The following is a 27,155-nucleotide window of genomic DNA, read 5'->3' as shown; positions in this document are numbered from 1 at the left end:
CCAGCAGGCATGGACAGGGACGTTACCTGTCTTTTACGGCCCATTGGGTGACTCTGCTGGCAGCTGGGAAGGACGCAGGTCAAGGTACAGTAGTTTTGGAGGTTGTTCCACCACCACGCCTCCAAAACACTACAACTGCTTGTGACACACCTCTCTCCTCCACCCCCTCCTCTTCTTCTTCCTCTGTGGCCTCTTCCTGTGGTGATGTTGGCTCAGAACCAGCCGTGCTCCGTAGGCGTACGACGGGCTACGCAGGAATGCATGCCAAGAGATGCCATGCGGTCCTAGAGCTGGTGTGCTTGGGAGACAGGAGCCACACTGGGGAAGAGGTTCTTTCAGCTCTGCAGGGGCAGGCTCAGAGGTGGTTGACGCCACGCCAGCTGAAGCCTGGAATGGTGGTCAGCGATAATGGCACCAACCTCCTCTCTGCCCTGCGACGTGGAAAACTCACCCATGTGCCCTGTTTTGCGCATGTTCTCAATTTGGTGGTGCAGCGGTTCTTGGGCAGGTACCCTGGTTTACAGGATGTCCTGAGGCAGGCCAGGAAAGTCTGTGTGCATTTCCGGAGGTCATATAATGCCACTGCTCGGCTGACAGACCTCCAGAGGGAATACAACCTGCCCAAGAACCGCCTAATCTGTGACATGCCCACCAGATGGAACTCTACGTTGGCCATGCTGCAGCGGCTGCACACGCAGCAGAGGGCCATCAATGAGTACCTGTGCCAATATGGCAGCAGAACTGGCTCAGGGGAGCTTGGGTTTTTTTCACCACGCCAGTGGGCCTTGATCAGGGATGCATGCACTGTCCTGTCACCATTTGAGGAGGCCACGAGGATGGTGAGCAGTGACAGTGCATGCATCAGTGAGACTGTCCCGCTTATTCACATGTTGGAGCACACCCTACGTGGAATAATGGACAGGGCCCTTGAGGCAGAACAGAGGGAGGAAGAGGAGGACTTCCTTACCTCTCAAGGCCCCCTTTATCCAGACACTGTTCCTGCTTGCCCACCTGGAACACAGGAAGAGGAGGAGGAGGATGAGGAAGAGGAGGAGGAGGAGGATTGTATCAGCAGCATGGAGGTGGAGCCTAGCACTCAGCATCAACAGCAGCAGTCTTCAAGGGATCATTTACAGTCCCAAGGAACACGTGGACTTTTACGTGGCTGGGATGAGGTGGCTGAGGATCCTGTCGTCCTCAGTGACCCAGAGGACTGTGCCCCGAATGCCTCTGCAAACCTACGCTGCATGGCCTCCCTGATCCTGCAAAGCCTGCGTAAGGATCCTCGTGTACGTGCTATCAAGGAGAGGGATCATTACTGGCTGGCAACTCTCCTTGATCCACGTTACAAGAGTAAGGTAACGGATCTTATGTTGCCATTGCAGAGGGAGCAGAAGATGAAACTACTGCGGGAGGCCTTGCAGAAGGGTCTGTGCAATGCGTTCCCAGAACCGGGGGGATTACCAAAACCTGGCCCTGGACAACGTCTTGCTGAGGCTTCGGTGAGTCAGAGAAGGAGCGGTGGAGAAGGTGGCCGTCTGACCGATGCGTTCAGACAATTTTTTAGTCCGCAGCCCCAAGGTCTGACCGGTTCCAGCAACCATCGCCAGCGTCTGGTTTACATGGTCCGGGAATACCTAGCGGCAAGATCCGACTTGGACACCTTCCCCACGAAAAATCCTCTGGCTTACTGGGTCTTGAGGATGGATCACTGGCCAGAGCTTGCACAGTACGCAATTGAGCTACTGGCTTGCCCTGCATCCAGTGTTCTTTCAGAACGCACATTCAGTGCTGCTGGAGGCTTTGTGACCGATCACAGGGTACGCCTCTCCACCGACTCTGTTGATCGACTGACCTTCATCAAAATGAATCAGGCTTGGATCAACACCGGCTACCAAGCACCTGATGCTGATGTTACTGAATAAGAATTTTGTGTTGAAATATCAGATCCCTTTGAGACTGCTGATGCTGAGTGACTGTCCTGTTGTGCTGCTGATGGAATATCCTTCTCCTCCTCACTTTTCATGCTGTTAGCTAGTAAGAAATTTTGTTTTTCTGTGCTCCGCCACCAGTGCCTAAGGCCTAATTTTTCTGCCCCTGTTTAACAGGGGCGTCTAATAACAATTTTTGATGCAATACTTTGCACGTGGCCTAAGGCCTAATTTTTGTGCCCCTGTGTAACAGGGGCGTCTAATAACAATTTTTGATGCAATACTTTGCATGTGGCCTAAGGCACAATTTTTGTGCCCCTGTGTAACAGGGGCGTCTAATAACAATTTTTGATGCAATACTTTGCACGTGGCTCCTTGTTGCGCTCCAATTACAGATATTGGGAGGGGTTGCAGTGTTATGTTGCGCCTACGGACACATTTTTATGCCCCTGTGTAACAGGGGCGCCTAATAACAATTTTTGATGCAATACTTTGCACGTGGCTCCTTGTTGCGCTCCAATTACAGATATTGGGAGGGGTTGCAGTGTTATGTTGCGCCTACGGACACATTTTTATGCCCCTGTGTAACAGGGGCACCTAATAACAATTTTTGATGCAATACTTTGCACGTGGCTCCTTGTTGCGCTCCAATTACAGATATTGGGAGGGGTTGCAGTGTTATGTTGCGCCTATGGACACATTTTTATGCCCCTGTGTAACAAGGGCGCCTAATAACAATTTTTGATGCAATACTTTGCACGTGGCTCCTTGTTGCGCTCCAATTACAGATATTGGGAGGGGTTGCAGTGTTATGTTGCGCCTACGGACACATTTTTATGCCCCTGTGTAACAGGGGCACCTAATAACAATTTTTGATGCAATACTTTGCACGTGGCTCCTTGTTGCGCTCCAATTACAGATATTGGGAGGGGTTGCAGTGTTATGTTGCGCCTATGGACACATTTTTATGCCCCTGTGTAACAAGGGCGCCTAATAACAATTTTTGATGCAATACTTTGCACGTGGCTCCTTGTTGCGCTCCAATTACAGATATTGGGAGGGGTTGCAGTGTTATGTTGCGCCTACGGACACATTTTTATGCCCCTGTGTAACAGGGGCGCCTAATAACAATTTTTGATGCAATACTTTGCACGTGGCTCCTTGTTGCGCTCCAATTACAGATATTGGGAGGGGTTGCAGTGTTATGTTGCGCCTACGGACACATATTTATGCCCCTGTGTAACAGGGGCGCCTAATAACAATTTTTGATGCAATACTTTGCACGTGGCTCCTTGTTGCGCTCCAATTACAGATATTGGGAGGGGTTGCAGTGTTATGTTGCGCCTACGGACACATTTTTATGCCCCTGTGTAACAGGGGCGCCTAATAACAATTTTTGATGCAATACTTTGCACGTGGCTCCTTGTTGCGCTCCAATTACAGATATTGGGAGGGGTTGCAGTGTTATGTTGCGCATACGGACACATTTTTATGCCCCTGTGTAACAAGGGCGCCTAATAACAATTTTTGATGCAATACTTTGCACGTGGCTCTTTGTTGCGCTACAATTACAGTATGTTTGAGGGGTGCCCTTTTTTCTACAATTTTGCTTTCCCAAAAAGATAATGCCACCCCCCCACCACCCCTAAAATAATCGAGATATTGTTCCCACACAGCACGTGCGCAACCAGTATTAAATTACTTTGTTCTTATAATAATTTAATGTTGTGCAGGGACATTTCTAAACATGTGCCACTACTAGAGACACACAGCAGGTGTGATATTTGAAGGAATTTTTCATTTTTTTTTTTTCACTTTAAACATCATTAAAATCGCTGCTCCGCAAAAACGTCCGTTTTTAAAATATTTTTTTCGATTGATACATGTTCCCTGGGGCAAGACCCGGGTTCTGAAAGACGTTTACCAACATTAAATTGAATATTGGTCTTTAAAATGATCGTTTTTGAATTCGAACGTTCGAGTCCCATAGACTTCAATGGGGTTCTAAATGTTCGCGCGAACCCGCGGTCTGTTCGAACGTTCTGATGCGAACCGAACCCGGGTATGTTCGGCTCATCCCTACTTCCTGATACCAATGTCACTGGTCCTGGGGGGGCACCACCTCCTAGGCAAAGCCCACCCCAGCATCCCCCTAGATCTGGCTCTGCTTCCTAGTTCATATCTTGGACTACAGAATAAATAGCCTTCATGTTGAAAAAATCTGGCAGTGGGAGTGATTGAGTAGTTTAGCAAAAGACAACTGGGAAGGCTGACAACACACAATTCACAAAAGTGTTGTGTGTTGTCAGTCCACAACAGGATTTAGGAATTGAGTGCATTTTTCAGAGATCAACTTGTGTTTTTCAGTACTTTTAGGGTCTTTAAAGAGATAAAATATAAAATGTGTATGTATTAGACATGTACTGCATATGTTTTTATTTTATTTTAGCATATGTTTTAACAAAGGTGCACTTGCCTCTATCCTCTGTTTTCAGCATGGCTGGGTTCAAAATGGAAGGGGTATGTGCAGGCACAACTGACATTTTACAACCTGACAGGTTCTCATATATCTTGGGGACTTTCTGAGAGCTAGAGTTTTTGGGCCTGCATTCCTATTGTGGCCATTTAGAGGGTTATTCCTCCATGCTGGAAATGTATTTCACATATTGGATTGAAGGATAAGTTCACCTGTTGTAGCATGTTACATCCATATTCAGGTTGTAACATGTTACAAATACTCCCCCGATCGCCCAATTTGACAGTGAGCAGGGGATCTTTTCCCCCAGCTCGCTGTCACAATCTAAAAAAATGCCCGCGTGGGGCTCCGCCCGGCCGTGTCATTCATTCACAGTGTTCTGTGATCAGGAAAACTACAAGTACCGACAGCCTTTGAGGCTGTCAGCTTGAAATTCTCAATGAACTATCAGTGCACTGTTGATCGCTCTGAGTAGTTCATTGAGTTTCCTGTCAGAGTCCAACTGCCTGCCCCTATCAGAGGTACGGGCAGACAGCTACGAAGACAGTCTGCAGGACCGTGGCATTACACCCATGATCTGCTGATCGTAGGTGAAATGCTTTTTACAGATTCCTAACAAAAATAAATAATAAATGCATATTTTTTTTACTTGCAAAAAAATGTTTTTTTTTGTAAAGATTGCGAGCCAGATCCACAAAAGGGATACAACGGCGTATCTACTGATACGCCATCGTATCCCTGTTTCTATCTTTGGAACTGATCCACAGAATCAGTTTCCAAAAGATAGGGAGAAGATCCGACATGTGTAAGGGACTTACACTGTCGGATCTTAGGATGCAGTACCGCATCCGCCGCTGGGGGCATTTCGAGTCGAAATGCCGCTTCGGGTATGCAAATTAGCACTTACGGAGATCCACAAAGCTTTTACGCTTCGTTTTTTCTCCGTAAGTATTAGTTTGCAATCGTAAAATTAGGGCTGCTTTTACAAGGCCTAAACTGTTTAGGCCTTGTAAAAGTAGACCCTTCTATCCCGCGTCGCGTCTTTTTTTTTTCACATTTTTTTTTTCCCGCCGCAACTCGTATTTTTTTTTTACGCCCGCCGCGATTCTCAAAACCCGGCGCAACGTAAAACCGCGCTAAGCACGTCGGGAAAATGACGTCGTGAGCATGCGCAGTACGGCCGGTGCGGGAGCGCGCCTAATTTAAATGGGACTCGCCCCATTTGAATAGGAACGCCTTGCGCCGGCCGGATTTAAGTTACACAGCCGAAAATTTCTAGGTAAGTGCTTTGTGGATCGGGCACTTAGGTAGAAATTTTGCGGCAGTGTAACTTAAATGGCAATATTTAAGTTACGGCGGCTGGCTGTGGATCTGGCCCTGCATTATCCTTTGAGCAATAGAAGGTGCTGGGGAAAGGTGGGCAGGAACACCCAAAACTCCCAGATGGACAGGAACACAGCTGGGAAGTGTAGCCAGGAGATCTTGCTGTGTCTGTATAAATACATAAGGAGCTAAGTACTAATCCAGCCAACCATGCTGCAACTATAACTAAAATATCACTTTTTTTTACATTTAATAAAGAAAACAAAAGTACTTTTTTACTAGTTCCATAAACACTTGTCGGCGGAACTAATAAGGGGGTCCTGGCAGCTCACAACTTGTTTTAGAATAGGCAAACTCCCCTGGTTTTTGATGAGACACTAAATTTGACTACCCAGTCTGGTGCTTTGTGTTTTACTCAATACAATTCAGTTAATTTCAGTAATTTACTCTTTGGTCAATAGAGTTGAAAGGGTTGTGATGTATATGTAGTTTTTAGTATTTTGAATTAAATGAATTTCTATGTATTTTTAGCTATGAAGTTATTTTTGACCATTTTCTTTAGTGCATCTGGGAGCAGGCTGCAGACACACTACCGCTCTGTTTTTTATTAGACAGAGCCTGAACAAAGCAGCTAGTTTGGCTGGTCCACCACTCCTGTCTTTTGTAAAAGGCAATTTACAGACTTGCTTTTTGTAGCCAAGCAACTTGGAAGCTTCCTAGGATCACCATGGAGAGGATGACGCTAGCAGCGAGGAGTTATTGTTTATTTCCCCTTAACTGTATGGTGGGCAAGTAATGTGGACCATCCCCCCACTGTCCCTTTACCTATAAAGTGTCTTCGATGGTGGAGAGAACATGACACAATGATTCTTCAACTAGACAGAGACAGAGATATATCTCTAAAATGAGGCTAAGACATTGTTTTCCCTGAAAAGGAAGACAGGTACTTTCATAGAGACAGCTAGTGAACCATCAGTCCATAAATGAACTATGGCCGGTAGAGTATTTACATTTCACAAAGCCTGGGCAGCACACTCACCATAAATTCATTATAAGTTCCCCTAGAACAATACAAATTTTTAAATTAAATATTTCCACACTGTATAAATGTGATAAGGGATAGAATATTACCCTCCAAATTCTTTTAAAGAAATGCACCATATCCCCAACCTCAGGCTGATTTTAAACCTCAAATTAAAAAACAAATTATTGTTCAAGCTTCTAATCCTAGAAAAATATTTTAATTTACAAAAAGCTTTCATGAAGAGTGGCATACAATACAAAGGATCATATAACATAGCTACATTCAAATTAGAACGTGGCAGAAGAACTAGGTCCTAGTGATAATTAAGAATAACTGAGAGCATAAATATAGTGTGTGATACTGACAACCACCATATGACGTGTCTATGCGTCAGCCATGGATCCCACTTGACTTAATAATTTTGAAGAGAATCATAAATCAGGTGATGGACATGTTCCATAGGCTGAATGGAATCAACACTGTAATCATTTGTTGAAATGGGATGTTAGATAATTTTCAGTTACAGGCTATTGTCCATTTAGTGGCCCCTGTAGTATATATTAGTTTGCTGTATCCTGGTGGGAACACAGGAGAAGGAAGATACATTAGAGAATGGGCTAATGAAAGGTCCAGCATAATATTAGACAGTTGACAGATAAAGAATCTGGAGATATGGACAATTCCTATAAATATGTTTTAGGGTACTAATAATGTGTGTTAACCCCAGGATATTTAAAGTGATATTAAAGGTTAATTTTTTTTTTAAATAACAAACATGTCATACTTACCTCCACCGTGCAGTTAGTTTTGCACAGAGTGGCCCCGATCCAGCTGTTCTGGGGTGGCTCTCACGGCTCCTCCCGCATTAGATAACCACTTTAAGGAAACTCTCTCCTGAGGGGGTTACCTTGCGGGCGCACTCATGAGTAATACACTCAGCGTCCATAGACACCGAGTGTATGACTCGGCCCCACCTCCCTGGCGCTCGAGTCATTGGATTTGATTGACAGCAGCGGGAGCCAATGGTTACACTGCTATCAATCTATCCAATATAGAGCCGAGAACATGTGGAGAGAGCGGCCACGGAAATTCGGGGCTCAGGTAAGTAAAACAGGGGGGCTGGGGGGCCGGACACTGCAAGGTTTACAACCCCTTTAATGTGAAGTCTATGAAGAGTTAGGTTCCATTGAATCAAACGTTTTTTATTGCAGTCTCGTGAACATGAGCTTTTTTCTGATATTGGTAAAATTAAATTGCCACTCTTGGGGGAAAAAAAATGTCATTATTGTTAAATGTAAGCCAGTTTCCAGTCCAACATATAAGAGGTAGTGGCAGGCAGGTGAGATAAATAATATAGGTATAAAATATGAAATGAAGCTCTTAGCCCCTAATGGCTCTATGAATAGGACCTCAAACATAGCATAAGACTCAGTGGAGGATGGGCAGGGATTTTTTTTTTAAATGGATGTAAACCCTTTCATATACCCAGTGAAGTGAACAGCCTTAGGTGATACACAGAAATTAAACAAATCTCCCTATATAAGTTTTATATGTATATCTTCTGTCTTCAGCTTGCCATATTCTTTAGAAAGTGCACATCGTGTTAGAATTTTTACTTCCTTCTTGAGCAGCTGGAGGGGAGTCTTGGCATACACTGTAAGACAGCTGATTTGGCGGAAAGGCACACATCCCCCTCCCCCCTCCACATAGGCAGAGGAACGAAGAAACTTGCAGAACTGGGCAGTGAATAGATCAGCTCTCTGCTAATCTTTTTTATAGCAACCTCCCCAACATAAATTTCCAGCTGCTTTTATCTCCCGTGTCAGGGAGCTTTTCAGAAGTTATCACGCTGATAACATAGGAATGAAGCAACAGAAAGACACAGGGCTTTGGAGAGAGATAAGTAAACACTGTAGATACTGTATATGTGCCCATGTCAAATTTCATGAATCAGACTTACATCCACTTTAAGCTAGAGGTATCCATATTGCACTGAATCTATGGACAGGGTAAATGTAGGCAGATTAATTAAAATAAATGCATCTGTCATCCAAAAATCTTTAGATAAAGCTATGCTCTGTCCACCAATGGAAGTCAAGCATATTGTGAAATGCCGGAGAGTAATCAGTTATCCAAAAACCTGTGCAGGGGTATCATAAGGGAGGCCAGCTTAACGTTACAATTGTAGAATGTCCACAGATTTGACACCATACCATATAGCACTAAAGAGCTCCCCCATAAGAAATTATTTTACTGGCCATTATAAACAATACATTTTTGTACATTTGTATATACAAAAATGTATATATTTTAGGCCAGATAATTATGAAAGGTTTCACATGAATATTTTGCATTCTCTTATCCAGCCAACATGAATACATTTAGGCGTATTTTCAAGTTCTTTTATCTCATTTTGTAAACAGCCTGGGCCAGATTCAGAGAAGAGATACGACGGCGTATCTCCTGATACGCCGTCGTATCTCTGAGATACGATTGTTGTATCTATGCGACTGATTCATAGAATCAGTTACGCATATATAGCCCTAAGATCCGACAGGTGTAACGTCGGATTCTAGGCCGGCCGCTAGGTGGCGAGGCCATTGCGGTCGGCGTAGAATATGCAAATGACTAGTTACGGCGATTCACGAACGTCCGCGATGCCCGTCGATCTAAATTTACGTAGTTTCCGCAGCGATACGCGTCGTAAAGTTAAGGCTGCCTCCTAGGTGGTCTAAGCAAGTTAAGTATGGCCGTCGTTCCCGCGTCGAAATTTTAAATTTCACGTCGTTTGCGTAAGTCATCCGTGAATGGCGCTGGACGCCATTTACGTTAACGTCAAACCAATGACGTCCTTGCGACGTCATTTAGCGCAATGCACGTCGGGTAATTTGATGGACGGAGCATGCGCAGTACGCTCGGCGTGGGAACGCGCCTAATTTAAATGGTGCCCGCCCCATTTGAATTAGGCGGGCTTGCGCCGAGCGGATTTACATTACACCGCCGCAAGTTTACAGGTAAGTGCTTTGTGAATCAGGCACTTAGGCTGTAAACCTGCGGCGGTGTAACGTAAATGGGATACATTACGCCGCTGCTGCGCAACGTAATTCTTTCTGAATCTGGCCCCCTGTTGTTTCCTGAGTTCAAAAGCTCAATCTGAACATAGACAAGTACATGAATTAGAGCAGCTGCTCCTGTTCTCGATATACAGATTCATCTGGAGTTTCAATCAGAAATTCCTATGTTTGGAAAACTCACAGCACTCTGGGAATGCCGTGTCAAGGATGCAGTCTGTGTAAAACGAAGGGCGTTATATTTACATGCATACACATATAAAACAATTATAATTTTCATTTAATGTAAACTAGCTGCAAAATAAGGTACCAAAAATAGTTGGACGTTTTCAGTGGAAATACTGGATGTGACATCAACTATTCTGCAAAATATGATGCCACTCAAAGAGCCCCATTTCCCTCAGACTGATAATGTAAGGAAGAGAACCAGAAGAACAGAAGAGGGGGAGTTCAATCTGACCGAGCATGCCAGCATGTCCAGGTCACACTCATCACCATAGTAGGTTATGAGTCATACTGTAAGTATGATCTCAGAATGTCAGATTCCCATAATTCGATCCAGGTGTACCACGTGACTGTAAATTTAGAGTACAGTAAAACCTTGGTTTGCAAGCATAATTTGTCCCAGAAACATGCTTGTAATCCAAAGCACTTGTATATCAAAGATTTTTTTTTTACAGGGTATAAAAGAGAAGAGAGGCACCTCGAATGCCTTGTACACACGATCGGGCTTTCGTCCGACCAAAAGCACATCGGAATTCGGCGTAAAATAGAATATGTTCTATATTTAAACTCCAATGGAATTCATCGGAATTTCCGATGGATTTTCTCCGATGGGGCATATACACGGTTGGAATTTCCTATGGAAAAAGTCCGTCTGACTTTTTTCATCGGAAATTCCAATCGTGTGTACAAGGCATTATTGTAGCAATAAGTTGCTAAATGTTGTACCTTCATCAAATGTAAACATATTGCTACACTTAGAGGCTCCTCTTTTCTTTTTTATACTCACTTGTGATATGACGCTACTCTTGTATCAAGACATCGCTTGTATATCAAGGCAAAATGTATTAAAAAATTTTGCTTGTCTTGCAAAACGCTCTCAAACCAAGTTACTCTCAAACCAAGGTTTTACTGTATTGTTCTTGTAAAGTCACAGTGAGTTCTTGCATACAGTACATATAAGATAGTTCAGTTCGGCTAGACATTCTCTAATGGTGGGCATAACAGTGAAGTTCCAATATATGGGTTGTTTAGACCATGCTGCAATATGTAGGAAACAAGAAACCTTTTTAGCCATTTGAGGGGAACCAGGGGATACAGACAGCAGGGCTAATTCTGGTGTTGCTGAGAGGTTACATCCTGTAATATGAGTGCTAAGATGAAAGACAGCTTGCCAGAATGGCACCAACAGTGGGCATGTCCACCACAGGTGTAGTATATTGTCTGTGTCCCCACCACATCTGTCAAGGCATCTGTACCACCTAGCCAGAATTTTATAGTTACTCTCCTGGATCTGGGCTTAAAGACTTGATTTAAACAACTTTTCCCTAAAATTCATCCTGTTTTCAGAACTTTTGTGTTTGCATTACTCTTCAAACTTTTTCACTTTCATACCAATAAAGTTTCATCCCACCTACCTGGTGAATTATCCCACCTCTAACATTTCATTGAAGATGGAACATGTGAGGGAGGGGGCGCTATGTCTAACAAATAAGTAAACATATATAAACATAAATAAACATAGTGATAAATGAATAGTAGTCCATAAATGAAAACTTCCAAGTGGTGCTAGTGAAAAATAAAATAAAAATTATAAGTGGTCAAAAAATATAAATAAATGAAAAATTGGTGAAACTCTATATGAATAACAAGTGTTCACAAAAGTCCATAGGAAATAATATATCCTTAAAGTGAGATCTGTGCCTGGAGAAAAACAGTTGAAGCCTCCACCAAAAGAATAACGTTCACCCGACGTGAATAAATAGATTGGCTCCTTACCAACTTGAGTGGACCCTTTATTAAAAAGAGGTCAAATCAGCTTTGTTACACAATAGTAACCATGGAATGAGCAGGTGAAGACTGAATAGGCAAGGACATCCCGATCAACAGTAAGACAAGTGGCAGATCTCACATCCCATCCAAAATACAAAAGAAAGATCGCAATAGTATATTATCCTTTTATTTAAAAAGTAATAAAAATGACAGGACAGCCAAATGGCCTCTTACTTGGTAAAGTGCCAAAGTCCCGGCACTGAGGCTACTGCGCGTGTATCGATTGTATCGAATGTGGCAAAGAGCGGGTCCGCGTGTGTATCTGTAGGTGGCGTGCGTTCCAGCTCTCCCAACAGGACCCGGAAGTAGCGTGCGTCAGCGTAACCAGTATGCGCCTCGACGTACGTTTCGATGTGAAATCGTCATCATTGCTTGCTGAAACCTCAAACTCTACAGCCCCCATCTCTCATACTGACTTGCCTGTACCCCTGCATCTCTGGATTAGAGATCAGGCACCCCACCTCCAGAGACAATTAGGTAGATTCAGTAAGAGTTAGGCCGGCTTATCAGTAGATAAGCCGGCCTAACTCAGAATCTACGCCGACTTATGTTTAAGTGTATGCTCAAACAGAGATACGCTTAAACATATCTAAGATATGACGGCTTGCGCCGTCCTATCTTAGATTGCAATATTTCGGATGGTCGCTAGGTGGCGCTTCCATTGCGGTCGGCGTAGAATATGTAAATGAGTAGATACGCCGATTCACGAACGTACGCCTAAAGTTAGAGCTTAGCCCTACATGGAATAGTAATGTTAAGTATGGCCGCCGTTCCCACGTCGAAATTCGAAATTTTTACGTCGTTTGCGTAAGTCGTCCGTGAATCGGGATTTACGTCGTTTACGTCCACGTCAAAATCAATAGGCCCGTGCGGCGTACAAGCCGCAATGCACACTGGGAAATGTAGGCACCCGGCACATGCGCAGTAAAAAAACGTCAAAAACGTAAGGTCAAGTCTTATTACCATAAAACACGCCCCCCTTACACACATTTGAATTCGGCGCCCTTACGGCCGCCCGCTTTAGGCTACGCCGCCGTAACATAGCAGGCAAGTACATTGTGAATCATGTACTTGCCTCGCTAACTTACGGCGGCGTAGCTTAAATGCCTTAAGCTACGCCGCCGCAAAGTTGCGGCAACGTACCTGAATCTAGGCAAATTAGTTTATTTTACCCCCTTTTATTCCGTGATTAATTGCAATAAGACTCCTTATGTACCCCCCTCATTTTTCAGGACTGACCTGTAACCCTTACACACAAACATTGCATAAATACTGAGGTATATACTAGGGTTGTCCCGATACCACTTTTTTAGGACCGAGTACAAGTACCGATACTTTTTTTCAAGTAGTCGCCGATACCGAATACCGATACTTTTTTTAAATGTGTCCCCAAATGCAGCCATGTCCCCCCCATATGCAGCCATGTCCCCCACATATGCAGCCATGTCCCTCTAGCCATGTCCCCCACATATGCAGCCATGCCCCTCTAGCCATGTCCCTCACATATGCAGCCATGTCCCTCTAGCCATGTCCCTCACATATGCAGCCATGTCCCTCTAGCCATGTCCCTCACATATGCAGCCATGTCCCTCTAGCCATGTCCCTCACATATGCAGCCATGTCCCTCTAGCCATGTCCCTCACATATGCAGCAATGTCCCTCTAGCCATGTCCCTCACATATGCAGCCATGTCCCTCTAGCCATGTCCCTCACATATGCAGCAATGTCCCTCTAGCCATGTCCCTCACATATGCAGCAATGTCCCTCTAGCCATGTCCCTCGATGCGGCGGCGCAATGCGGCGGCGGGGGGGGAAAGGGGGGGGGAGTATTCTATTTAGGTATCGGGGGTATTTGCGCGAGTACGAGTACTCCCGCAAATACTCGGTATCGGTCCCGATACCGATACTGGTATCGGTATCTGGACAACCCTAGTATATACCAAAATTCTATACATTTTGTTGTATTGCGTTTGCAAAAAGATACAAACAAGATACACAAAAATTAAACATAGATCATGCGGCCCAGGGGCCAGATGTAGACATTTATTTGCCTTTACCAGGCCCTTGGGACACTAGTCCTTCCACTGATACATGGCACTGTTCCTTCTACACCAAAAAGGTGGCATAATTCCTGTCACTGATACCAAAAATTGGGCACTATTCCTACCACTAACCCCAACAACAGGACACTATTCTTCCCACTGACACCAATGATGGGACACTTCTTCCCACTGGCACCAACTGCAGGGCCCTATTCTTCCCACTGACACTAATGATGGGTCCCTATTCCTTTTCCTGAAATCAACAATGTGGCACTATTCCTCCCACTGACACCAGTGATGGGGCACTATTCCTCCCACTGACACCAGTGATGGGGCACTATTCCTCCCACTGATAGCAATGACGGGGCACTATTCCTCCCACTGATAGCACTGACAGGGCACTATTCCTTCTTCTAATACCAACTTTTCTTTCCAATGTCACCAATTATGAGGCACTATTCTTTCTAATGACACCAATGATGGGACACCATTTCTTCCCCTAACACCAATGGGGCAATATTCCTCCCACTAATACCAATGATGGGTCATTCTTTAGTCCCATTCATACTAGAGCATTTTGTACCCACACTGACCATATTCCGGCCCCTCAAAGTCTGACGGACAGTAAACCGACCCTTTGTTTATAAAGTTTGGAGACTGCTGATCTAGACAATGTGCAATATTAGGGTAGGAGACCCTGAGACTACAATCATCAAAATAATAAGTGAGAGGCCATAAAAAAAAAGGTCTCTTAATTGAATGAATGAATTAAAAGTTCTTCATGGTAGGTAGCCTCGCAGGGCTCCGGCAAGATGCATACAGTGATAGCACAGCAGTGCCAAAAGAGCATCATCAAAAAACATAAAACAAAATCAAAACCTTATGAAACAATCCAAACAAGACTGCAAAAACCTAAAATGTAACATTATTTTATAATCTGTTACAATCATGACAGTCATGCATTTCCTCCATGTAATAAAAGGGTACGTACACTTTCCCTTGTTGTAGTATTAAGCTAGACACTGGTATACTAAAATGAATTGTGTTTCTTTATCCATTTTTGACCTATGCACATCCAAACACTGTTCTGTGTTCTATTTCACTCAAAAAAACATAGTTTGAGCCTTGGAATGGTTTTATACTAATTGAGTAAGCTTATGTCTTGCTACTCAGAAGGTATCCAAAGACTACAGCCATTTTTACTTTGTAACATTGACGCTTTTCTCTTTCCTCTACTATACATTGGTAGATTTTCAAACAAATGTTTATACAAAATGTTGTTTCGAAATTGCTTTAAACATTTGCTTTTGCTATGAATGGAATTTCTCAAACTAAAACCACATACACTGTTAGAAATGTGTTTGTTCAAGAAAAAAACTCTCCATCATGCTCCTTCGAATGTTTTCAGCACTACGGTTGAAAATGACCGTCACTTTGACCTCATAACATTTCCAACAGGATTCCATTAGTGTATGGCATTTTAAAACTCAACCACATTGTCAAAATGCTAATTAATATAAAAGTTACCACTGGCATATCTTTCTCATTGAACACCAACATTCATCCGATGCAGATAACATTTAGCAGCAAACTATGCATGCTGAAGTCTCACAGAAGGTGTGGTAGATGTACACTTCTAAATAGCCATTTATTTTTACATTGATTCCTGGAACCCCCCCTGACCTGTTGTCTCTGTAGACTCCCTGATGACTGTTTGTTGAGAATGAACTCAGGGTCTCATTATTCTCTTTATTCAAGTGTAGGGAACATTTCCTGTCTGTGAAGTGTAAGCGTACCTTCGATGTGAGTGGGGTCTAAAAGGTCACAGTTTAGATCCATAACTTAGAAACGCTTCATTTATCAGAACAATGATTCAGGGGGTCCCACAGTAATCCTCCGCCCACCCCTCTCTTCTTTAGCAGCCCAGTGGGAGAGCTGAACTTTCAGGAACCAACATGCTGTGTGCTGAGAAAGTTTTCAGTAATCTTTATTCCTTGCTTACAATTAATTAGGGTGGTAGATAGTACTGAAAAATTACTATAGTGATGACTCTGGCTTTAGAAATATCATTACACATCAGAATACCATTTACATTTAGTGATATAGTACATACATTTTCATGAAATATAGAGCTAGAATTATCCCTCTGGTTATCTACTGCAATATATATTCAAAATGTTTCTACAGAACTAATTAGTGTGAAATATTTAACATGTGGCTTTGCTAAAAATGATGTACAAGTATGTGAAGTATTAATGATGATTAAAATAACATAGTCATCCCCCAAGGTCTGTAAAAGTGTTACAAACTGCCTAGGTATACAGAGACAAAATGAAAAACAAAACAGGAATAAAAGCATTTTCTGTTCCAACTAACAACTCAAGCCTCATACACACGTACGGGTTTCCCGTCGGGAAAACTGCCATGAGAGCTTTTTACTGGGAATCCTGGCCGTGTGTATGCTCCATCACAGTTTTCCCGACAGGAAAACAGCCGGGAAAAAAAAGAGAACCAGCTCTCTTTTTTCCCCGCCGGGATTCCCAGCGGTTTTTAAGCCGGCAGTTTTCCTATGGCAAAAGACTGCGGTGGAGCATACACATGGCCGGGTTTCCCGACCAAAGCGCTCATGGCAGGTTTCCTGTCTGGAAACCTGGCCAATGTAGGGGGAAAAAGTAACCGAGCAGGTTTTCCTATGGCAAAAGACTGCGGTGGAGCATACACATGGCCGGGTTTCCCGACCAAAGCGCTCATGGCAGGTTTCCTGTCTGGAAACCTGGCCAATGTAGGGGGAAAAAGTAACCGAGCAGGTTCTCGGTTTTCCCCTCGGGTTTCTCAGCGGTAAAAAGTCCACCGGGAAACCCATACGTGTGTACTAGGCAGGGGCGTCCCTAGGGGGGGGCCAGAGGGGGCCCTGACCCCCCCAACATCATGCTGTGCCCCACCATGTGCCCCCCCAAAAAAAAAAATTTTTTTTTTTTTTTTTTTTTTTGCAATTTTTGTATTTTGCTCCCCGAGAGGGAGAGCGTCCCCAGTCAGCTCTGCGGGGGATTCCTCCCCCTCCCTGTGCTCGCCATCACTGCATAATGTGAGCGCTCACACAACCAGATATTCTAGCCTGGACCGTGTTTAAGTGTGTGCACTGCAGACTGCAGTACACTGTAATCACTGAACTACATTATCTCCATCCCTTCTCTCCCCCCATCTGTCTCCCTCCCCCTCTCCTGTTCTTTCAAAACATTCACAATTTACTTTCACTTTCAGTTAGGCAGATAATATATGGTGCACATTTCTTTCCTGCATCCACAGATTGCAGGAAAGAAACTTGCATGATTCCCCCATCAACAGACAGTGGTGACAGGGGAATATCCCTCCTGCCCAGCAATTGTATTCTCCCGACAAACAGTGATTATCACCAGTGGCTATACAGCAACCAATAGTGATAATTATAAGAGAATCTGCTCATTAATGGTTCAAATCTCAGCCAGTTTCTGCTGAACCAGCTGAGATTTAAACTGTCTATGGCTGGTCTTAGCTCTTAGGCAGCCCATACATTGATTAACACCGTGGAGTGTCGGCTTCCTGGCGTGATCGGGCATGTGGGATTTCAAACACACCCGAGCCCATCTCTATTGGTTGTAGACAGTTGAGCTTCCTGCACATTGCTTAGCAGCAGTGGACACATGCTGATCAGGATGCAATCCAGGTGATGCCCTTAGTCAAATCCTAGTCATAAATATCAGAGATTTTATTGATCAAAGCCCACACTTTACAGGCATAGAGCCCACACTTTACAGGCATAGAGCCCACATGGCTGCTGATCATACGGTTGATTATATTTATGTGGTTGTACTCTTGATGCTAATAAATACTGTGTTTATTAGATCTGACTGGGAGCATCACCTGGATCACATGCCGATCAGCATGTCAACAAAGAAGGTTATACAGCATTACTGCTGCTAGGTGACCAGCTGGGGGCTCGGCTCTCTATAACCAATAGTGCCAGCCTTCCCCTGCATGCACCCATAATGTCACCAGCACTAGGTCCTAATAGACTGCCGCCGCTGCCAAGGAGACAGATGCCAGACCAGCGCTGTAAATAGCAGGGACAGGACAGCTGGGGATCCCCACTGTGGCAGAACACCAGGGCCCGGTGGCATGACAACCTTTGCAACAATGATAGTTCTCCCACTGCTTTGGACCCTTATATTTTATTGGTGTGCTGGTGACATATATCTCTTGTTTTCTGCCACCCTGGGGGGCCCCAGTATAGTAGGAAGGGAGCTCACTGCAGAACATGTGAAAGGGCCCATAGTGGGATCGTAGTAAAGGGCCCCAGGATATATATATATATATATATATATATATATATATAATTGCATTTTATAGTTGGCCCCCCTACTTTTGTCCCTGTCCCCCCATGTGCCCCCCCTAAATATGAAAGCTGGAGACGCCACTGGTACTAGGCATTAGAGAAGCTGGCACCAGTGAAGGTAGGTAAGGGAAGAAGTATGTTATACATAAGCAGGCCTGTATTTAGACATCACTTGAATTATGATACTTTTTTATACAAGGTCCATCCTTTTTGTAATTTTCTTTTGAACTTTTACTAAAACAGAACTACTTACACAGAAGAGAACAGAAGAGAAAAAAATATGGTTTTACTATCCCTGAACTACAAAAGGCTCCCCCAAACATCCCCTAATTGTCCACTTATGGGAATCCTTTTTAATGCGTCCACAAATGTCCCTATATAACACATGCTCAGTGCAGCCCATGTTGTCTGAGTAACTTCCTAGTTCTCTGAGCTCCTGTTTGCCTAATGTTTCGTGTCTGACTTCCTGTATACCGACCCCGGCTTTGACTTCCGTTTGTGTTGGTCTGCCACCTGACCTGACCTTGGCTTGTTTCCCGGATCCTCTTCTGTCTCATGCCATCTGTACCCTGTATACGCAAGTGGTCTCTGTATCATCAACTGAGGGCTGCGACCTGGTTTCAGCTCGCTGCAAGTCCAACCCCTCCATCAGGGGCCCTGGTGAAGAAGCATGCTGGGGATTAGAGTCTGACCCCTGGAGAATGCCTGGTTGGCATTCTACAAGGGCTCACTACAGCAGAAATTTGACAGTAGCTGTGGTACCAAGTAATTGAAACAAGTTCAAGCTAATTTAAGCTGAAAAACTCACACACTGGTGTTGGCTTACTACAGAGTAGAGACTGTTCACCTTGAAAAATTAGGCTGTTCACCTTGCAAACATACTTCATCTTTTGCCTTATTGATCCTGTCTGCAGAGCTCAGCAGCTCAAGCTGAAATGTAGTCACACAAGCGAATAAGTGAGAGCAGTTAGGTCTTGTTCACACTAGCCCATCTGCCAAATTGACTCATTTAGCATATGGGCTAGTGTCTGTCTCTTTGCCAGTGGTTGAGGGCAATGTCATTAATTTTTACATCACTAGGCACAATTTACATTTTTTAACAACAGAGAAAGTTTTATTGAAAAGTGACATTTTATTAATTCCTGTTCCTGTTTTATGTGTCCATTACACACTGTAACTCTGCCTTTGAGTGGGTTGCAGTGTGTTTCAGAGAAATTCAGACATGCAGCTTTTTTCCTGTGACTGGAGTTGACTGGTGTTGATCAAGGGCAGAAAATCCCCAGTCTGTACATATACTGTGAATGAGCCCTTTACATCTGTGCAATTTGGCCACATTATTGTTTCTGGGGTCCATTCACACCTATGAACCGTGCTGTCGTACAACTTTACAAAGGGTGCAACCGTGCAAGTAGTTAGTTTGGTGCATTTTTGGCCCAATAGACTTCAATGGGAATGCATGAAAAACACGTTAAAAAACACATGAACATGCAGATACACAAGTGTGAACCTAGCCTTGCTTATTCTGCCTCTCTCATATTCCCCTGTAGGACTCTAATTAATAAATAATTATTTGATCCCTTGCAGATTTTCTAAGTTTGCCCATTTACAAAGAAATGAAGGGTCAATAACTTTTATCATAGGTGTATTTTAAATGATAGAGACAGAATATCAACTGAAAAAACAGGAATAACACATGATACAAATGTTATAAATTGAGTTGCAGTTCAATGAATAAAATAAGTATTTGATCCCCAAGCAAAACATGACGTAGTACTTGGCGGAGAAACCCTTGTTGGCAAGCACAGAGGTAAGATGTTTCTTGTAGTTGGTGACCAGGTTTGCACACATCTCAGGAGGTATTTTGATCCACTCTTCTTTACAGATCTTCTCTAAATCCTTAAGGTTTCTTGGCTGTCGCTTGGCAAGTTTCAGCTCCCTCCATACATTTTCTTGTTAGGCTAGGCCATTCCATGACCTTAATATGCTTCTTCTTCTTCTTGAGCCACTACTTTGTTGTCATGGCGGTATGTTTTGGGTTATTGTCATGCTGGAAGACCCATACACGATCAATCTTCAGTGTTCTAACTGAGGGAAGAAGGTTCTCATTCGAGATTTTATAATACATGGTCCCGTCTATTGGCCCCTTAATGGGACAAAGTCGGCCTGTACCTTTAGCAGGGAAACTGCCCAAAAACTTAATGTTTCTACCAACGTGCTTGACTGTAGGGATGGTGTTCTTAGGGTCATAGTCAGCATTTTTCTTCCTCCAAACACGGCGAATCGAGTTAATGCCAAAGAGCTTGATTTTGGGCTTATCTGACCACAATACTTTCTCCCAATCCTTCTCTGAATCATTTAGATGTTCATTGGAAAACTTCAGACAGGCCTATACATGTGCCTTCTAGAGGAGGGGAACCTTGTGGACGCTGCAGGTTTTTAATCAATGGCGGCTCATTGTGTCATCAATGGTTTGTTTGGTGACTGTGGTCCCAATTGCCTTGATATCATTTACAAGCTCCTCTCGTGTAGTTCTGGGCTGATCCCTTACTTTTCTCATGATCATCCTTACCCCATGAGGGAAATCTTGCAGGGAGCTCCAAACCGAGGGCGATTGATGGTTATTTTGTATTTCTTTCATTTGCTCCAACAGTTGTCTCCTTCTCATCAAGCTTCATGCTGATGGTCTTATAGCCCATTCCAGCCTTGTGCAGGTCTATAATCTTGTCCCTGACATCCTTTGATAGCTCGCTGGGCTTGTCCACGATGGTGGACTTGAATGGAAGAAAGATTCTGTGGACAGGTGTCTTTTATACGCATAACAAGTCATAGGAGCACCTTCCTAAATTAACAGGACTAATTGGTGTACCACGTGAGCACATACTGTAGCCAGTTTATGGGAACCAGAATTATTGTTGGTTGGTACGGGATGAAATACTAAATTTTATTTACTGAACTTCAACTAAACTTATAACATTTGTATTGTGTGTTTTTTCTAGACTTTTGGTTGAGTTTCTGTCTATCATTTAAAATACACCTATGATGAAAATTATCGACCCTTAATTTGGTGGACAAAGTGGACATATTTACAAAATCTGCAGGAGATTAAATAATTTTTTCCCCACTGTATATAGACACGCACACTGTATATATTCAACATTTTTACAAAGTAGCTTCTGTACATAAAGAATAAACTGTAAGGGTTCAGTTGAATCCTACTGGTAAAATCTCTGTGCGATGTGCCTTGCATTATCCCTGCCAATTTAGCTCAACGTGCTTAGCATGTCCACACAGCATGTGCAGCAGGCTAATCCTGGATTGGCTGGTCATGCTGGTTTTGTGTTCAGAAGTGCTAGCTGCTCAGTCATAAGTTATTCAGCCATAAGTGCTTGTATTTGATCACAGCTTGAAGTGCTTTACAAGGAAAATGTGGTAAATTCTAAAAGATGAAATCATACTTGTCGGGTGAGAAAAAATAATTAATTTGAAAATAAAAGTGCATGTACTAAGTATGACCAATAAAGTTAGAGTGTGTGGTAAGCCTACTAAAATGTAACTGCAAATCCATACAATACCCAGTGATAAACCTGAGCCTTTTTTTTATTTAACACTTAACCTCCCTGGCGGTATGGTTCTTTCAGAAAAAACATGCTGAAAGCGGTACCATTATTTGCAAGGAAATTTGGCGTTTTATATTGTAGGCCTGTAATTTTTAGAAATAACTCACTTAAATCTGACCAAACAAGATTCTAATAGGCATCCCGGGTATGACATTTTTTTAAAAACAAAATTATAAATTATAATATAATAAATAACTATAAATAATTATAACAAATAATAATATAATTATAATAAAAATTATTCAATAATGTAATCAAATCAAAATCACTGAAATTTGCTCAGTTGCAGAATTGTCGTTGTCATTATTTTTTTTTTTTTATGACAAATTTCCCCACAAATCGCTATCGCACAATTCTGCAAGTGATTATAATTTATTATCGCTGTTTTCTAGCTGATCTAAAACTATTTTTGACATAAAGGGACACTTTTGGTTGCTATGGACAATCTACAGTTTGCAGGGAGAAAAAAAGGTTTTTATTATATAAAAGTACATGCAGGACACTGGGCAGACCACTAGGGACAAGGGGGGTGTGTTTTTTTTACATACAGTACTGTAATCTATAAGATTACAGTATACTGTATGTAATGTGTTTGTTTACCTTTTTAAATTTGGCGCCGTTCTCCGTCCCCGTGCGTCGTAACGTCGCAGGGAACGGAGATCGGCGGCACAGGAGGACGCTGTGTGAATCGAGCGAGGTCCCGCTCGCTCACACAGCGCGGTGGCATTGCTGGATCCAGGGACAAGGTAAGTAAAACTCCCTGTACATCCAGCGAGGCAAGCCCGAGTCTGACTCGGGGTTACCGATCCTAGCCCAAAAATCTCACCCCGAGTCAGACTCGGGAACACCGCCCAGGAGGTTAAATCATGAAAACATCTAGAAAACAATTATTATTTTTTTCTAAGAAATTTATTGGGTTTTATGCAATTACAAACATGGCATAGAATACATTGTACAGAGCATGTTTTACAGGGCATGTTGAGAATATTATACCCGAGGAATCAAAACAGGCAAAAACAGAGTAAAACAGGGTATCATGAATCACAAAAGTTGTTTGTTGTCTAAGATCCTAACCCCTTCAAGGGGACCTACTAGGTATAGGTGTAGACTATGCTGGTCAGTAAACTTAAAACACGGGGGAATAGGGACCGGGGACTCTACAGCGTATATGGTAGAGCACTGGACCTTTAAGTGTCAACCCCACCACCGTCGACCCCGAAAGGGAACACACTGTGGGCGGAGGGGGGACTATGAAGAGCAAAACAATGAGGCACAGTTTACAGGTCCTGCAGCGAGCTGAGTCCCAACAAATCGTGGTGTAGCGAGCCAGTCAAAGAGGGTAGCGTAAGTGTATGTCCAAGAACAGACACACAAAGGTTGGTCACCTAGGGAGACAACCAGCGGGGGGAGGTTTGGACAGGTCCGATACTCGTCCTGTTGGGGAATGTACACACGTAAGTACAGATAGGGGACCGTAACGAGCGGTAGGGGGGAAGAAAGGGGAGGAGCAGGAGGAAAGAGATGTGGTGGCTGAGCTATATGGATCAAGTGTTATCTGTAGAGTCCGGCAGCACTGTGGAGAAGGGAGGCGTGGGGGGAGACACTGGGTTCAGGGTTTCCCTATAGTGTGTCCAGCAAGCCCAAGTGGGCCTGAATTTGTCATGCAGGTCTTTGGCTTGGTGGATAATCCTCTCCATCTCCTCAATCCTGTCCTAGAAAACAATTATGCCAAAAGTTACAATCACGTCCACCAGTATAAGTACATACACATGCATGGAAACTATCTGCATTGAGTGTGGATGTTCTCCCCGTGCCTGTTTAAGTTTCCTCCAGGTACTCTGATTTCCTCCCAAACTCCCAACCCGCGCTGGTAAAGTTATAGTGCCCTTTTTTTTTTTTTTTCTTTTAAATAAGGTCACTGTGTGTGAGGAACACATTGATTTAAGATACCACGGTCACTGCACCAGATACACGCTTTTCCTGACTGACTCCATGGCAGCCTACGTGTGGGTTAATCCCGCCTCCTCTCCAATGTGATAGGACCCCATACCCATAAAAGTTAACTCACCAATAGTCTCAGTGTTCCTTTTTTTTCCTCCTCCATGGATCTAAATCGTTTTCTTCAAGGAATGGAAAAGGGCACACTTTAAGCGGTGCAGCTCGGATCCCAGCCATGGGCGGGTGGAGAGCTTCCCAGCACATTTGGTTGTGGCTGTGGCGTGTGCTGAAGACATCTAGGATCGGCTGGCAAGGTCCCTTTCTCTATATTCCTCCATGGCAGCTGTTTATATTTGCCTCTGTGTTGTCTGTCTATGTGTGTAATAGCGGCTGGAGCGCTTCTGCGTTCCAGCACGCCTCTGACTTCCTGATTCCCATCGCTAGTGCCCCGCGCATGCGCCGTATCCACCCTCAGAGCGAGGCTTGGTCGCGCATACGCAGTCCGTTGGTTCCCGCGGCGGCCGCGCAGGCACCGTGGGATCGCGATCCACTGCGCAGGCGCGTTCGTGGAGGACGCGTGACGTCACCGGCGGGTGATTTAAAATCAGCTGCTCGCCTGTGTTCATTGGGTTTCCCTTCAGGCGAGCAGCTGAGTGTCTGGGTGTCTCCCCTCTGGTTGCCAGGTCAGTGAATGGTTCTTTGCTTCTGGCTAACATTGATTTTACCATGCTCTGCTATTTAACTTATGTCTATCTGCATTTATTTAATTATATTCAATTGTTTTGTCTAAATGAACTATCTTTTAATTAGTTACATTTATTTATTTATTTATTTGTGTTTTAAAAAAAAAAAAGAGAGCAGTAATGAGCAGAGAATTTCTTCTTAAGGGGACAGCATACTTTTATTTCTTATACTTTTTTATTCGGCACCATAGGTTCCTTGTTGGTTCCGAATTGTCATCCACTGTACGCAGGTCCAGAAAAATGATGGACCAGTCACCGTCTACAGGCGGCCTGCCCTCACTCACAAGGTATGTGCTGGAAAGGGATCAGGGCTAGGGGTTGCTAGTCACAATCCATGGGTGTTGACTCATTTTTCCCTAAATGTTTTTCTAGCCCTTCTAATCCAGAGCCGAATGTCGCAGACCTTGCCAGACCGCAACACTCTTCTTCCAAGTCGAGATCCAAACATAGATCTCCTTCTACTTCTTCCACCGGAGGAGAAGCTCACATTCCTCCTCAAGACACCGCTCCCACCGCCATGATAGTCGCTCTGATCGCAGAGCCTGCTGGGGATGTGACACTCGTGTCCCGGAGGGCAAGTCATTATGCGACCGATGCTACGCCCATGCGGTCAGGGAAAAAGAGACTGAAGGTCATTGTATCGAGTCTCTGGTGGAACGTGTGGTTCAACGAACTCTAAGAGAGAACATGCCCCACACGCAGATTCAGACCAACACTGACGGGTCTGTTTCCCCAAACTTGGAGATCCTAGAGGATCCAGGTCCTTCCCGGCCTCAAGCCTCCACTCCGGCTTTTCCTGAGGGTGACCTAGAGAGTGATGAAGAAGGCTTAGAATTTGACTTCGCGCAGGTGACGCCACTCGTCAAAGCGATTAAGGAGGCTCTCTTATGGGAGGAACAACCCGCTTCTCCAGCCAAGCAGAAAAAATATTTTAAGCGCTTGGGAAAAGAACGCCCTACGTTCCCGTTTCTGTCTGAACTGAAGGGTATCTTTGAAGAGGAATGGAGCAAGGTGGACAAGAAATCTTCCATGGCTAACAAAGCCTCAAGGCTCTATCCCTTCAAACAGGAGGAGGTCAAACATTTGGAGAATGTTCCTCTAGTAGATGCGGCGGTAACGAGACTTGCTAAACACGTCACTTTACCTATTGCTGACTCTGTCTCTTTCAAAGATGGCCTGGACAGAAGAATGGACCAGGACCTCAGAAGAATTTATGGTCTAGCGGGCACAGCGTGCAAACCGGCTCTAGCTTTAGCGGCATTATCAAAGGCCATGGAAGCCTGGACGGAAAACGTTGATTCTTTCCTCAAAGGCGTCTCTGAAGAACTAGCCAAGAACTCAGCCACGGCAGAGCTAAAACTGGCGGTCGCATTCCTGGGTGAAGCCTCCGTTGACTTAATCCGCCTGTTAGCTAGGGATTATGCTTTCTTCTGTGACCGCGAAACGGGCCCTCTGGCTACGCCCCTGGGTTGCTGACCCATCATCGAAGCAGAACTGGTGCAAGATTCCCTTCGAAGGGTCAACCCTGTTTGGTAACAAGCTGGATGATGCCATCTCCAAAGCCACGGGGGGCAAGTCGGGTTTCCTTCCCAGGACAAGCGCCAAACAGGAAGAAAAACACCCCAATTTCGGCGATACAGCCCGGATCGCGCTAGGGAAGCTCGCGCTTACAGACCTGGCGGAAACTACAGAAGGAATTGGAGCAGAGGTAGAGGCTCCTACCGCAAACCTACTCCAACTACTCAAGCGTCAACTGGACGCGACAAAGGGAAATCTTTTTGAGACAACGCCCGCCCAAGCGGATCGTGTTGGAGCTCGTCTACTCCTTTATCGGCACGTCTGGGCGGCCTCAATCAAGGACTTTTGGGTCATCAAGACCGTGACCTCAGGACACACATGGTCCTTTTCCAGTCCTCCCTGTCCAAAGTTCATCTCCACCCTTCTTCCAGGGTCACTGGAGCAGAGACAGGTCCTTCTAGATTACATTCACCTCCTGAAGATTCAAGGGGCAGTGGTACACGTCCCAAAAGACGAACAGTTTCTTGGGGTGTACTCCCCTCTCTTCTTAGTACAGAAGAAGAACGGTACCTGGCGTCCAGTCATAGACTTAACGTACTTGAACAAATTTATAACACACAAAAAGTTCAAGATGGAAACTTTATCAACCATCCAACAAGCAATACAGCCGGGCGACTGGATGATTTCTGTGGACCTAAAGGATGCCTATTTCCACGTCCCAGTAGCAGCAGAGCTGCACAAGTTCCTCAGGTTCTATGTCAACCAGGAACATCTTCAGTTCGTATGTCTACCCTTTGGCCTAACAACATCCCCACGGGTCTTCACCAAAGTTCTTTTGGCACTGGTAGCTCTCATCAGGCTGAAGAAGATTCGTTTGTACCATTATCTGGACGATCTCCTGGTCTTTTCCCAAGACAAAACCCTTCTCCTGGCACAGAGAGATCAGGTCATCTCGACCTTGTCCGAATTCGGGTGGCTCCTGAACCTGGCAAAAAGCCACCTAGAGCCAACTCAGTGTCTAACCTATCTGGGGGCTCAATTCGAC

The sequence above is a fragment of the Rana temporaria genome, chromosome 1, assembly GCF_905171775.1.
Source record: "Rana temporaria chromosome 1, aRanTem1.1, whole genome shotgun sequence".
In the NCBI taxonomy this organism is placed as follows: domain Eukaryota; kingdom Metazoa; phylum Chordata; class Amphibia; order Anura; family Ranidae; genus Rana; species Rana temporaria.
Note: the sequence above shows the minus strand (reverse complement) of the source record.